Here is a 13,695-nt window from a genome sequence, read left to right on the forward strand (position 1 = left end):
TATCATTCTAATAGCAGAAACACAGTTTCTAGTATGTGTTGCTTTAAAAAAATGTCAAAATTGTCTGTTATTCAAAGTGTAGAATACTATCTTCAAAGCAAACTGTCACTGATGAAGTATTTGTGCAATTCCTTTTATTCTCCAAAAGAGCAACCGCTGATAGAAAACCTTAAGGCATCATCTTTCTGAAATGTGATTGTTTTTCCTATTCAAGGCATTTCCTTTCTAATCTTAAATAAAAGTAATCTCAGTAATTAAAAAGAAAAATACCAGAGAATTTTAATGGCTTAAAGAAGATATTGAACCCATACAATGATTGAGGATAAAAATCAGACAACCTTTGGTATTTGTGTGTTTGAGGTGATCCTCAACATGAATGAAGATGTCTACCAGTCAGAGCTAGAAGACAAGGCTTACATGGTAACAGAGGAAATAAATGGAATAATCAGGATGAAGAAAAATGGGAGAAATTATCAATGTGATAAGTACAAAGGCCTTTACCCTGAAATAATTGAAAATAAAAGTTAATGACGTGGTACCAGTTAATATACCATGCTCAGTCTTATGTTTGTCATGAGGTCTGTGAGAACAAGAAAGAGAAGGCTATACCGAACCACAGCGAATCTAAATTGTCAATCTTATATGGACTCTCATGGCAAGACTGTGAATTCTGAGATTGAACTCAAATGAGCTAAGTGAGGAACAATGCCCGGTTTAGAGTCAGAGACTTTACATTTGATTTCAAGCTTTGCCACTGAGTAGCTGTGTGGCTTCAGACAAGTTATTTGACCCTATGTATTCTTCATTACTTTTAAATCTGTTTTTAAAAAGTCTAAAACCACAACACTAATTTCACAGAGTGATTTTGGAAAATAAACATAAAAATGTTGCATAAAATAAGATTTTATTGATAATCTATGTTCCAGATGGTAAAGATACAAATATGGGCATATAATTGTCCCTGCCTTTGAGGAGCTTATCATTTAAATGAGTAGACAAAGCCTCACAAACGAGGCTTTTAATACATTAAAAAAATATGTTATCTTGGTATGGTAAGTGCTATGGAAATATCGAAGTTGATGGTTAATTTAGCAAAAGAGGCAGGAGAAATCTTCCAAAATGATCCACCCCACAGTCTAGAATGATGAAGAAGAAAACTGGTAGACCTAAAAGACAGAATGGACATTCAAAGTGGAAATAGGATGATTCCATTTGTGTAAGGAAAGGAAAACCAGCCAGAAGCCATCTCAGTATTGTCTTTCTCAATAAAATGTAGGCTCTTTGAGAACAGGGACAATGTCTTATTTAGTTTATATCATTAGCACCTCACATGATCCCTGACACTATAAGAACTCAACACTTGTGGGGATATTTTTTTTTTCAGTTTCAACTAGAATTGGTGGAAATGTATAGCTCTTGATTTAAAAAAAAAAATCAAAATATTTTGAGAAATAATTCTGCCTAGTGGCAGAAAGTAAAATTTTTGCAGGGGCAGTTGCCACAAGTGAATGCCTTGGCTGTAGCATTTACTTAGGCTGACAGTCCAAAGAAGGAGTCATATCTTCACGCTAGCCCCTACCTGGCCTCAGCTCTCCAAATTGACATCTAGCAAACAACTCCATGGCACACCTGCTAATGCTATTCATCTGTCTTAGCCACAGGGCTCCTCTAGGTCCTTCAGCATCCACTGTCACATCTCTACCATAGTCAGCCTTACAGAAAAATATTTGGCTCTTAGCTGCCACCTACGAGAGATGTGCCCTAAGGCTCTGTAATCATGGGTTCAGCCATTGCTTGGCCATATGCAGCTCTCTCTACGCTTGTAGAGGACTCAAACATCTTGAAACCCAACCAGGGATCTGAACATATATCTCCTTGGGTCCCTAAATCATTGTAGGGTTTGACCACCACCCTTGAGGATATTTTTCAAAGGGAAGACACTGTACACCATACTTGTCCCTCTATTATCCTCTCATAGTCTTGAAAACTCTGTTGTTTAAAGAATAAAATGTATAGCACAAGTCCTACAGGTTCATGTTTTAGAAAACCCAAACTCTCCCTTCTTGCACTTCTGAAAGCCTTTTCTTGAAGATCATAGTTTCTAATGTCCATTCTAAAAGTCTATTTTAATATCTAAAAATGAAATATTGACCCATTTATTTTTCCCTGAATTTCTATGTTAACAACCCTCCCATAAATTCCTAGCTGCTAAGGTCGGGACTGAGAGTACTAGAAAGTGTATTTCAAAGATGAGGGTAATGAAGGAAAAGGTATAGATGTATCAGTCAATAATTCATTATATTCGCACACATGCCCTTTTCCTCATAAGAACCAAAGGACCAAAGGAAGACATGATGTTACTTTTACTGACTCCTGTGTCTCCAGCACCTATAACATACCTGATACATAAATGAAAATAAATATTTGTTAAATGATGAATTAGATATAGGTAGCCTCAACATTTCGCACCAACACAATCGCTCAGAAAAATATTCTGTGATAAATGAGCAAAAGGAAGAAATCTGAGAACATTAATATTTAAAAGAATATTTAAAAAGATAATGGAAAGCCCTGTGGCAGTGAAGGAGGATGAGAAAGAGAGGTCAAAAAGTAGAAGAAATCCAGGAAAAAAGAAAGTGGCACAGAAAACACGGGAGGAGAGACTTTAAAAGGGGAGAAAATAGTTAACAATATTAAAAAAAAAAAAAACGAGTGATTGAATAAAACAAAGACTTAAGAGTAGGTGGGTGGTTTCTGACAATTTGCAGGTCATTAATAACCTGTGAGAGACCAGTCTGAGTGAACTAAATGGTTCAGAAGTCATTTTGCAATGAGTTGAAGAGTCAGAGCCTAGATAATGTGAAAGCACTTCATGAATTCTAAACCACTTTACAAATACAATTAGGATATGCAACTTGTTAGATTCAGGGTCTGGCTGTTGCTCATTCACCAGACTCTCTGAAATCAGCTTTTTAAATTATTTATTTATTTGTATTTATTTATTTATTTTTTTTGTCATCAGGCACACTATTCTAGGGCGTTAACAATGTTGCAGTCAATGGAGAAGTTAGGAAACAAGTGTCCTTAAATTTTAACAGCCTTCTTGTACCTTGACTAAATCTTCCATATATGCCCCAGGTAAAAAAGAAAGAAAGAAAAAAAGAAAGAAAGAAAGAAAGAAAGAAAGAAAGAAAGAAAGAAAGAAAGAAAGAAAAGAAAACAACAACAAAAACACTATCATTAAATGATCTCGAAATATTCCCTACTGTTTCTCCCAGATCATTCTCCTTGCTGCCAACAGTTTAGCAGCTTTACTTTAAGCTTCTTTAAAACTTTTGATTTGTTCAGGCAAAATTAATATAAATTTAAATATGGCCTTGACTCTAGCCATCAGATTTGGAACACAATTCACCACCTGGTCAATCCTTAGAACTGGACCTGATTGAATTACTTTCAATACCTCTTCTTTCTTGACTCCTCTATCCCTGATTTCCATTTTGTATAGATTCCCTATCAATCAAGTCAGCTTGCAACATGTGACAAGGACTCAAACTATTATTAACCATACTCTGAGAAGTTTCTTTCTTTGACCTGAGCCCATGCTCCTCAAATGAACTTATTCTTTTCTCCTTGTAATGACCTCTAATTGTCAAAATGTTAATATAAAGCATAAAATGAGTAGTTTTAGATTAGTTATATATAAATGATTCAGAAAGCAATGAATTGAGTATATTAATTTTATACTCAGATATTAATATTTAAAAGATGCCGCCACTGTTTGAGATTTTTCTACCAGAACCTACAACTTATCTGTTTAGCTCAAGAATTGTTTATGAAGAAAAGTAATCAAATGAATTAATTTCATATTTATTTTTGTTGGCAAAACAGTGACATCTATTGTTCAATGGCATATAAAATAGAATTTTAAAATTAAAAGTAATGCAATATTTTATAGGATTTGTTTCAGAATAATAACTCTTAAATGTATTGTTTCAAAAAAAACTAATAGGGGATATCTAAAATTTCATTTTTAATATAAAATCAAATCCAGCTGCTTATTTAAGACTATGAACATTTACTCACAATTCAAAAGGCCCAGATCTGTTTAGTTGTTAAAAATAAGGCAATAAAAATATGGGATGCAATTCTGAAAGTTAGCTGCATGTTACAACAGATGTACTTTTCTCCTTATAAATCACTGAAATATGTACAAATGAAATCTGTGAAAGCCCAGACTAAATTCTGAGTTCAAGGCAAGTGCCTATTCTATCTTGTCCTTATTTTAACTAAATCTATGAACTAGAAAAGGTGTTTACTGTCTTGGCTACAGTTTATTGTCTATAAAAGTATGGAGCTTGACCTGAAGGTGATCAATTTCCTTCTAACTTTTGCTTTTCTCTAAGATGTCATTCCCAACCAATCAATTAAGCAAAAATTTTAAAAGTTGACAATAACAAGTGTCTATGAGGAATTAGAATTCTCAAATACTACCTGGAGAAGTCTAAATTACTTACTCCCTTTCAAAGTAATTTGACAATAACTTATAAATTTTACGGTGGATATATCCCACTATCTAGCATTTTGATGTGGTAAATACTCTAAATAGAATTCTCACACATGTATACAAGGATACATTTTCAAGAACTGCATCACTGTAGGGATGCCTGGGCAATGCAATTAGTTAAGCACCCAAATCTTGATGTCAGCTCAGATTATGATCTCAGGTCATGAGATCAAGCCCTGAGTGGGCTCCACACTCAATAGGGAATCTGCCTGAGATTTTCTCTCCCTCTCCCCCTGCCCTTCCTACTCATGCTCTCAAATAAATAAATATTTTTTTAAAAAACTTTTAAGAACTACATCACTGTAATAGTGAAAATGTTGTAATTATCTATTATAGGAGAATAGATAAAATCTTGCATATATATCTATTGGTATACTTTAAAACATACAATGATTGAATTAGAATAGAATCTATCAACATGGATAAATCTGAATCAAATAATATTAATAAAAGAAGTCCTAAAATGATAAGCCTTATGTATCATGTAAAAAATCTAACAATTCTATTCATTTATGTGAACACATCATATGTACAAAAATATACAACAATCATAAAGATAATAAATATCACTCTGGAAATAAAAGGGAGTAAATGTAATCAAAGATGGGCACTTAACTATATGGAATCTGAACTGCGTCTTAAATGTTTTCCTTACTGCAAAATAAGAAGCAAATCTGAAACAAAAATAAAATTAGGAGCTGTTATAAATGAATGGTGGGTACACTGATTCTTATTTAAAAATTACATTTTTAAGCATGTTTGGAAATATTTCATAATTTTGTTATAAAGAATATCAAAATATTAGGTTAAATCTTATAGAAAAGTTTGTCTCTAGCTAAATGAGTCTCTTTCTAAAGAGAGCCAAAATAGATAATTGAGGGATGGGGGGGGGGGGGATATTTAATCTTATGAGAACACACGTAATAAATATGATATGATTTAAAAAAAAAAGATTGGCCAATTCAATGAAAATGATATTTATGGTCATAAGTGAATATAAAATTAATGTTCAGCTAATTTATCATCAACCAACAACAAATGAAATAAGAACCACAACATATGGCCCTTTAAAGGAACCTGAACATGATACTATAAGTATTTTTCAGTATATGATGTGGTGGAAAATGCTTCAAACCACTGGAAACCAAAACCCTAATGTGACTTCAAAGAGCTTCTGAGGAGTAGTTCTCTCTGGATTGTGAGACGTGCCATTTGCTAAAAGCTCTAGAGACTGCTAATGGAGAGGGATAAATTGGAGCCTCCCCTTGTTACCTTTGGTCTTGGCCCCTGAAAACAGTATTTTTTTTTCTACTATCAGAATATTTTACTTTTATTTATTTGTTTATTAGAATATTTTATATTTAGGGGGATGCCGAGGTGGCTCAGCGGTTGAGATCTGACTTTGGCTCAGGGCAGGGTCCTGGCTCCGGGAGTGGTCCCACATCAGACTCCTTGCGGGGAACTTGCTTCTCCCTCTGTCTCTGTCTCTGCCTCTCTCTCTCTGTGTGAGTCTCTCATGAATAAATAAATAAAATCTTAATAAAAAGGAATATTTTACTTTCAAATAGACTTCTAAAATAATAAAAAATGATCAAACTGATAATCTTTTTTGGGAGAAAAAATCAACCTTTGAAAATGTGAGACTTAAAAGTGTAATTTTGGAGAAAGCCATTAAAGTAAGCTTTTGTTTAAACTCCTGGTAGTATTAAAACTGTCTCCTTTAAATGAAAATATATGCAACCTCTCTGTTCATTGTTTACAATGAATATTTTTGAGCTTCTATTACATGACAACATGCAGTTGAGTGTTCATTGACCCCTCATAGTCTTTTCAAATAAATGTCATAGAAGTCTTTGAGGTTTATTTATTCTGGGGGGAGGCAGTTGGAAGTATTGAGAGGACATACAATCCAAGGCAGGTCCTAACAGAAAGGGACAACGGGCACATACATACCTTCCAGAGTTCTCCTCCCAGCTCATCTGTACCCTTCATTTGAAGCCCCTTCCCTAAATTAACAAGGCAGGAAACCACAAATGTTGGAGAAGATGCAGAGAAAAGGGAACCCTCTTACACTGTTGGTGGGAATGTGAACTGGTGCAGGCACTCTGGAAAACTGTGTGGAGGTTCCTTAAAGAGTTAAAAATAGAGCTGCCCTACGACCCAGCAATTGCACTGCTGGGGATTTACCCCAAAGAAACAGATGCAATGAAACACCAGGACACCTGCACCCCAATGTTTATAGCAGCAATGTCCACAATAGCCAAACTGTGGAAGGAGCCTCGGTGTCCATCGAAAGATGAATGGATAAAGAAGATGTGGTTTATGTATACAATGGAATATTACTCAGCCATTAGAAACGGCAAATACCCACCATTTGTTTCTACATGGATGGAACTGGAGGGTATTTTGCTGAGTGAAATAAGTCAATCGGAGAAGGACAAAAATTATATGGTCTCATTCATGTGGGGAATATAAAAAATAGTGAAAGGGAACAAAGGGGAAAGGAGAAAAAATAAGTGGGAAATATCAGAAAGGGAGACAGAACATGAAAAACTCCTAACTCTGGGAAACAAACTAGAGGTGGTGGAAGGGGAGGTGGGCAGGGGGTGGGGGTGACTGGATGGCAGGCACTGAGGTTGGCACTTGACGGGATGAGCACTGGGTGTTATTCTGTATGTTGACAAATTGTTTAAATAAAAAATAAATTTATTTAAAAAAAAATGAAGCCCTTTCCCTGCCACTTCTCTCCCTCCAGTCCTGCACTCAAGTAGGAAGGCTGATTGTTGCTTTCTACTCAGATACAAATTCGAACGCATATGGCATGGCTATCATTTCCTGGTCTGGGATCACATGGAGGAAGCATCTCATGATCACATGACATCTCCTCACCCTCTACTGAAGCAGTTTGTTGTTGTGGAATAGACAAACAAGAGAGAGGGAGACTCAATGACTCAATGGTCAATGACATGCTCATGTGGGTAAAGAGGACTTGAGTTCGGAAATTGGGCAACATGAATCCATTTGAAGCACAGGATGTGTGTAGTTTTGGGCCTCTTATCCTGTTATCTTTAAATATGTCCTTGTTCCATATTTTTAAAAGCTATCATTCACTTTTATTCATATAAATTGTGTTAATTATATTAATGTTAATAAAATATATATGAAGTTTCTATTGCTGACGTAAAGAATTACCATAAACTTAGTGGCTTAAAAGGAAGCATACATTTATCTTACAGTTCTATAGGTTGAAAGTTCACTATCATTGGGTTAAAATAAAAATGTCCACAGGGCTGTGTTTCTTTTTGAAGCTCTAAAGGGAAATCCATTCATCTTTCCCAGCTCTATCTGCATTCCTTGGTTCATGGCCTTTTTCCTCCATTCTAAAGGCCAGAAAGGTTGCCTTTTTCTGCTCTTTCCTCCATCATTACCTCTCTCTGACTACAGCTTTTAAGGATTCATGCAGTTATACTGGACCAACCCATATAACCCAGGATAAAATTTCCATTTCAGAGTCCTTAACCTGAATCACTTCTGCCAAATCTCACCACATGAAATGGTGTATCTACAGGTTTGAGGGATCAAGTTGTTCACATTTATTGGGGTGGATTTAAAAATGGTGAGAATGTGGGGATCCCTGGGTGGCTCAGCTGTTTAGTGCCTGCTTTCAGCCCAGGGCATAATCTTGGAGTCCCAGGATTGAGTCCCATGTTAAGCTCCCTGCATGGAGCCTGCTTCTGCCTCTGCCTGTGTCTCTGCCTCTCTCTCTCTCTGTCTGTGTCTCTCATGAATAAATAAATAAAATCTTAAAAAAATTATAAAACAAATAAAATAAAAAATAAAAATAAATAAAAATAAAAATAAAAATTGTGATAACATAAAGTGAAGGTAAGAGTTGAGAAGTAATTAGATGATAATATCTAAAGTAAGCAGATAAAAAAAGGGAGGGTTTCAGAGAAATTTAGTAATTTACCCTATGTCACATGGTTTAGAAGCATCCTTTCCAGGAGTTGAACACAGCCTACATTCTGCTTTTAAGGCAACAGACCAATCTAAAATTAAGAGGTCTACTTTAGAGGAAGACATACTGCCAACATGTAGAAGTTTAAGATCATGACTTTTTAGTGTGAATAATTTATTTGAAAATCTGACCATTAATCTAAGCCTGGCATCCTAGTGTCTGCATCTCCTAGAAACACTCTCTCAGTAAAAGACATGATGGTGCAGCATCCCAATTTGTCCAATTAGAAAACTCATTGCCTTTTTGCTGTTCTCTTCCTTTTACATCACTACCATTCATTATGAAGATATCTCCAGCTCCTGCTGTCTCTTTCTTGTACCCATCTCTGAGACTCATCTATTCCCACTGCCACTGCTTTGGTTCACATGAGAATCATCCCTCTCATGTCTGACTGCAATAGCCTTCTGACCAGTTCTCCTGCCTCCTGTCTTGCCTGTCTCATACCTACCACTCATTAACCCTCACTATAACCAGAGAGAACTCTTTAAAATTTTCATCTCAGCCTGAAAGTCTCTTGCTTGAAGCCTTTAGAACATTCTCTATTTCCCTCGTCTCTTTGGAGACAAGGGACAAATTCTTGATCCTAATAGACCTGCCTAGTTGGCTCCTGATTTCCTCTTCAATTTATCCCATAATCACCTCATATGTCTTCCTTCCCTCCTTCACACAATTGTATGTTCTATTGACTTGCTTTCCACTTCCAAAATACTGAGTTCCCCTCTCTTTCCCTCCATCTCTCTCCCTCTCTCTTTTCCCCTCTTTCTTACTCTCCCTCTCTCTCCTTCTCTTCCCCTCCCCTTTCCTTTCCCTCCTTCCTCTTCCCCTCACTGAGTGTATCCCTCTCTCTCACAGGAGTGCATACACACCTCCTCTGGACTTTCCCATATCTGTTCCTCTGAAAAATTCTCAGGTAAAATGTCCAGATGTATGAATTCTGCACATCCTTTGCAAAGCATTCTCTGAGTTCCCAAGTCCAAATTAGTTACTCTCATGTATGTTCTTACCGCATCATGTACATCAAAACACTTATTACTAAGTAATTTTCTTTCCTGTTTATAGCCTCACCAGAGAACTAGACCCTACATCAGAATACAAGAGCTCTGTCTTCAAATATTTGCAAATTTTTATTATGTATTTACCTTTTTCTGAAGATATAAATACTTACACATGCATCTTATATGATTAGGATTTTGACATATAGTCTTCGATTCAAAGCTCGTATGAGACAAATATTTAAAAATTTCCATAGTTCCTGACAAGAACAGAAGTTACTGAATTTTTTAATAGAGTTATTCTTCAGGTTATGGTAAATTTTTAGATTGAGCATAACTGTTACAGTTTCTGCCATAAATTTTCATATTCTGATATCTGTGTCTACGTAGTCAGTTAGATGACTCCCAAATCAGTGTAGACATGATCCTTCCCATAAATAACTGTGAAGATATGTTGTAGATATGAAAATATCTCCAAAAAGATAATAATTGGAAGTGCTTTTTATTCATAAGCACATTAAGTCCAAGACTAAAATAGTTAAAAATAAGAACTTGGTTTAAGTCAATCACCTTCTGGAGCTAATACAAAAACATTTTAAGTGTGATGGCTATAGTATTTCTTTCCAGGTTGTTTCCTATTGTGTGTAAAATAGAGGAAGGGAAATGTATCAAACCAATCTTTTATACTGAAATTATGTTTCTAAACCAAGCAACTCATTTAATGTCCTAAAAAAAATCATTTAGTGTGAAAACAAGTGTTTTTTCAACTGAATGCTTTATATTTTAATTGTTTGGTTTTGAGTGATTTAATACATGCTGATTGACCATCATAACAATCAAATTAACAAAACAGCTGCAAATGTTAGTTTAAGCTTAATGTGTCTCTTTTTGACCCACCTACATTTTTGCCTCTACTAGAGAATTGAAAAGTTTAGTTTTCAGATTTCGTCAATGAAAGTAGATTCTAACTTTGAGGATAGTTGGATATGGCAATGAAATAAAGCAATAATCCCAGGATAATAGCAAGAGTATCATAAGAAGAAAATACCGGTATGTAGAATACATAATCAAAACTATAGAATGCATCTATTGAGCGGGCCTGGTACAGTTACTGTTTGCGGCTTCAGTTCCCATTACAGATGCAAGAAAAAAGTGTCCTCCTGATTTCTGTCTGTCTGGTTGAAGCAGACAAGATTGAATGGGAAAAATGCAGAGAAAATCATGGTAATACAGAGAGATAATTTGTACAACTCAGAAATAACCTTCTAAATTGTGAAACAGTGAAAACCCTCTTTTACTCCAAAAAATAATATAAAACTTGAGTTAAAATTATATACATAATATATATTTCATATATATATGAAAAAGAAAATCATAATGCCATGTTATTCCTCACTGCTGCTTTAGAGTAAGAAAGAATTGGTTGCAGAAATGATGTATCTGTCATCAAAACATTACTTATTGACTTTTTTTTAAGATTTTATTTATTTATTCATGAGAGACACAGAGAGATAGAGAGGCAGAAACACAGGCAGAGAGAGAAGCAGGCTCCATGCAGGGAGCCTGATGTGGGACTCCATCCTGGGACTCCAGGATCACACCCTGAGCCGAAGGCAGGTGCTCAACAGCTGAGCCACTCAGGCGTCCCTATTTCTTAACTCCTACTGAGTTTCTGACTTCCTCATTATGTAAAAGATATGGATAGATTGGACAAATTATTCCATTTTCTTCAGGTTAATTCTCTCACTAAGTTCTGAGCATGGAAAAAGATGGCAATTTTGCCTTGAAAATTCTACTGGAATTTTTTTTAGAAAGGCATTTTATATTTTTAAATTCCATTTTCATATATCACATTTATCTCACACCATACTGTGAGGTTGGTTAATAAGTGTTTTAGCTGTAATTTCCAGGAATCTGACCCTCAGATGAGGTTTTATATGCAAAACTTATGGTAAGGAAAAGATCACAGGGAAGTGAAGGAATCAGGAGTAAGGCTGCCCTTTTATCAGAAAAAAAGAAAAAAAGTAGAGGATAACCTAATATCATCTGCAAAGAAATTGTAGAGTATTATGTCTCAGAATTCTATTGATCTGAGATAGGGATTCAACCTTCCATATGCCCACTGCCTTCAGACATTGGCTGTGCATTTCCAAGGCAGACATGATTTTCCGGGTAATTCTGTTGCATCCCATTTGCAGGCAAAATAGGTTTCAATAGCCCAAGGGCCATCCTTTGTTTGCTGTTGGAAGCAAAAACTCACAGAAGTTAGCAGTAGGGAGGGATACATCAAACAGTATTTTTAAAAAGTGATCCAAAGGGATATGAGTGGAACACAAATACTGTACACCACAGTCAGGTTTTACTAGCTCACGTTAGAAGATGAAAAAACTATGACGTTTAGAAAGGAGATATGATTTATATATCATCATGTACAGGTAAAGCTGTGAACAGATGATACAAGACCCTGGCTGTAAATCCTATGCGACTCTGGCAGGTTTTCCCCCCCATTACATCATATTATACGATAATGTTATTTAGTTTTGTAATTAACATATAACCTTATAATAAAATATGACCTGGTATTTTATAGCACTCTACACATTTCTGATTACTTTGAATATTTTATTTTTCTTCATGTGTGTAGTTTTACATCCAATTAAGCCAGAGGTCACAAACATAAGGTTCTGGCAGATAATATAAATCAGTGAATCAGGACAGATGAGCAAGACAATAAAGTACTCTGTCCCCCTGGAGAGTTGCTGCCTGTCTAAAGGAGGCAGCTGCTTCTCAGCCCCAGATTATTGTTGCCACAAGGGAATCAAGATTCAGTGTTGCTAGATCTTCCATTTTTCCAGGCTTGGCCAGAAATCAAGAGGCTTCATATATAGTCTCCTAATTTCTAAATACTGGCAACAATTTTTTTTTTTTGTCACAAAATAACATAGTCCTGTGCAAGGGAGCTGCCTGACATTTTGCTCCTCTTTATATACAAGCAGATTTGGTGTAGCTTAAAGTATGTGCCTCACTTAAAGTCATTCACATGAAACATTTTGGAGCTATAATGCTGGCAAAACCAAAATATATAGAGAAAAGGGTTTCATTTGTGTGCTTGAGTTCAGGATCCCTAAATTAAGCCAATGCTTCCATAAACTATAAATCTTATGCAGTTCAATCACAAAAAAGCTTCTTTTCACATGAGGTATTTTTGGCTTTTAGTCTTGGTGTGAACCACAAAGAAAAGCGATAGGAGATCTCAAAATCCTTTAACATCGTTCTAAATTCTGCAAAAGTGAGTTTACTCTGACTAAGGCAGTGACTCTCAACCTCATGATACCCAACATTCCCCTGATACCCAACATTTTCCTATAATACCACTTCTACTATTTCAGAATAAAATTCCTAAGATACTATTGAACACTAATATGCTTAAGTTTTAATAAAATCAAATATAAAGCTTTTCAAAATTGTTGGGTGTCTGGAAAATGAGATGTGCATTAAAAAAATCAGCAAAAGGGGATTCCTGGGTGGCGCAGTGGTTTAGCGCCTGCCTTTGGCCCAGGGCGCGGTCCTGGACCCGGGATCAAATCCCCACGTCAGGCTCCCGGTGCATGAAGCCTGCTTCTCCCTCTGCCTGTGTCTCTGCCTCTCTCTCTCTCTCTGTGCAACTATCATAAATAAAAATAAATAAATAAATAAATAAATAAATAAATAAATAAATATTAAAAAAAAGAAAAAAAATCAGCAAAAAATAACTGGACTTATGAGTAAAAATGAGTTAGGTTTTGGGTTCAAATATTTACTAAAACATTTTTAATCTGCGTGGATGATCATTAAGACATTTGAAAGTCATACATAACATGAGAGAATTCTTTATTATGCTCACTCTGTCCTCTATTAAAGAGTTTCTCAAATCCCTTGTTCTTGTCTACTAAATGTTAGTGGAGCTTTCCAATTATTCTTACAACCCAAAGCCTTCCAGAGGCACCAAATTATTCCCTCAGTAAATAGAGTCATAAGAATAGTCATACGACATCTACAAAGTGTCAATATTAGGCAGCAGGTTCCTCTTCAGAACCAATGTTCTAAAAGTCATCATGAAGACCAAAGTCAAATTATTAAAT

The sequence above is a fragment of the Vulpes vulpes genome, chromosome 2, assembly GCF_048418805.1.
Source record: "Vulpes vulpes isolate BD-2025 chromosome 2, VulVul3, whole genome shotgun sequence".
NCBI lineage: Eukaryota > Metazoa > Chordata > Mammalia > Carnivora > Canidae > Vulpes > Vulpes vulpes.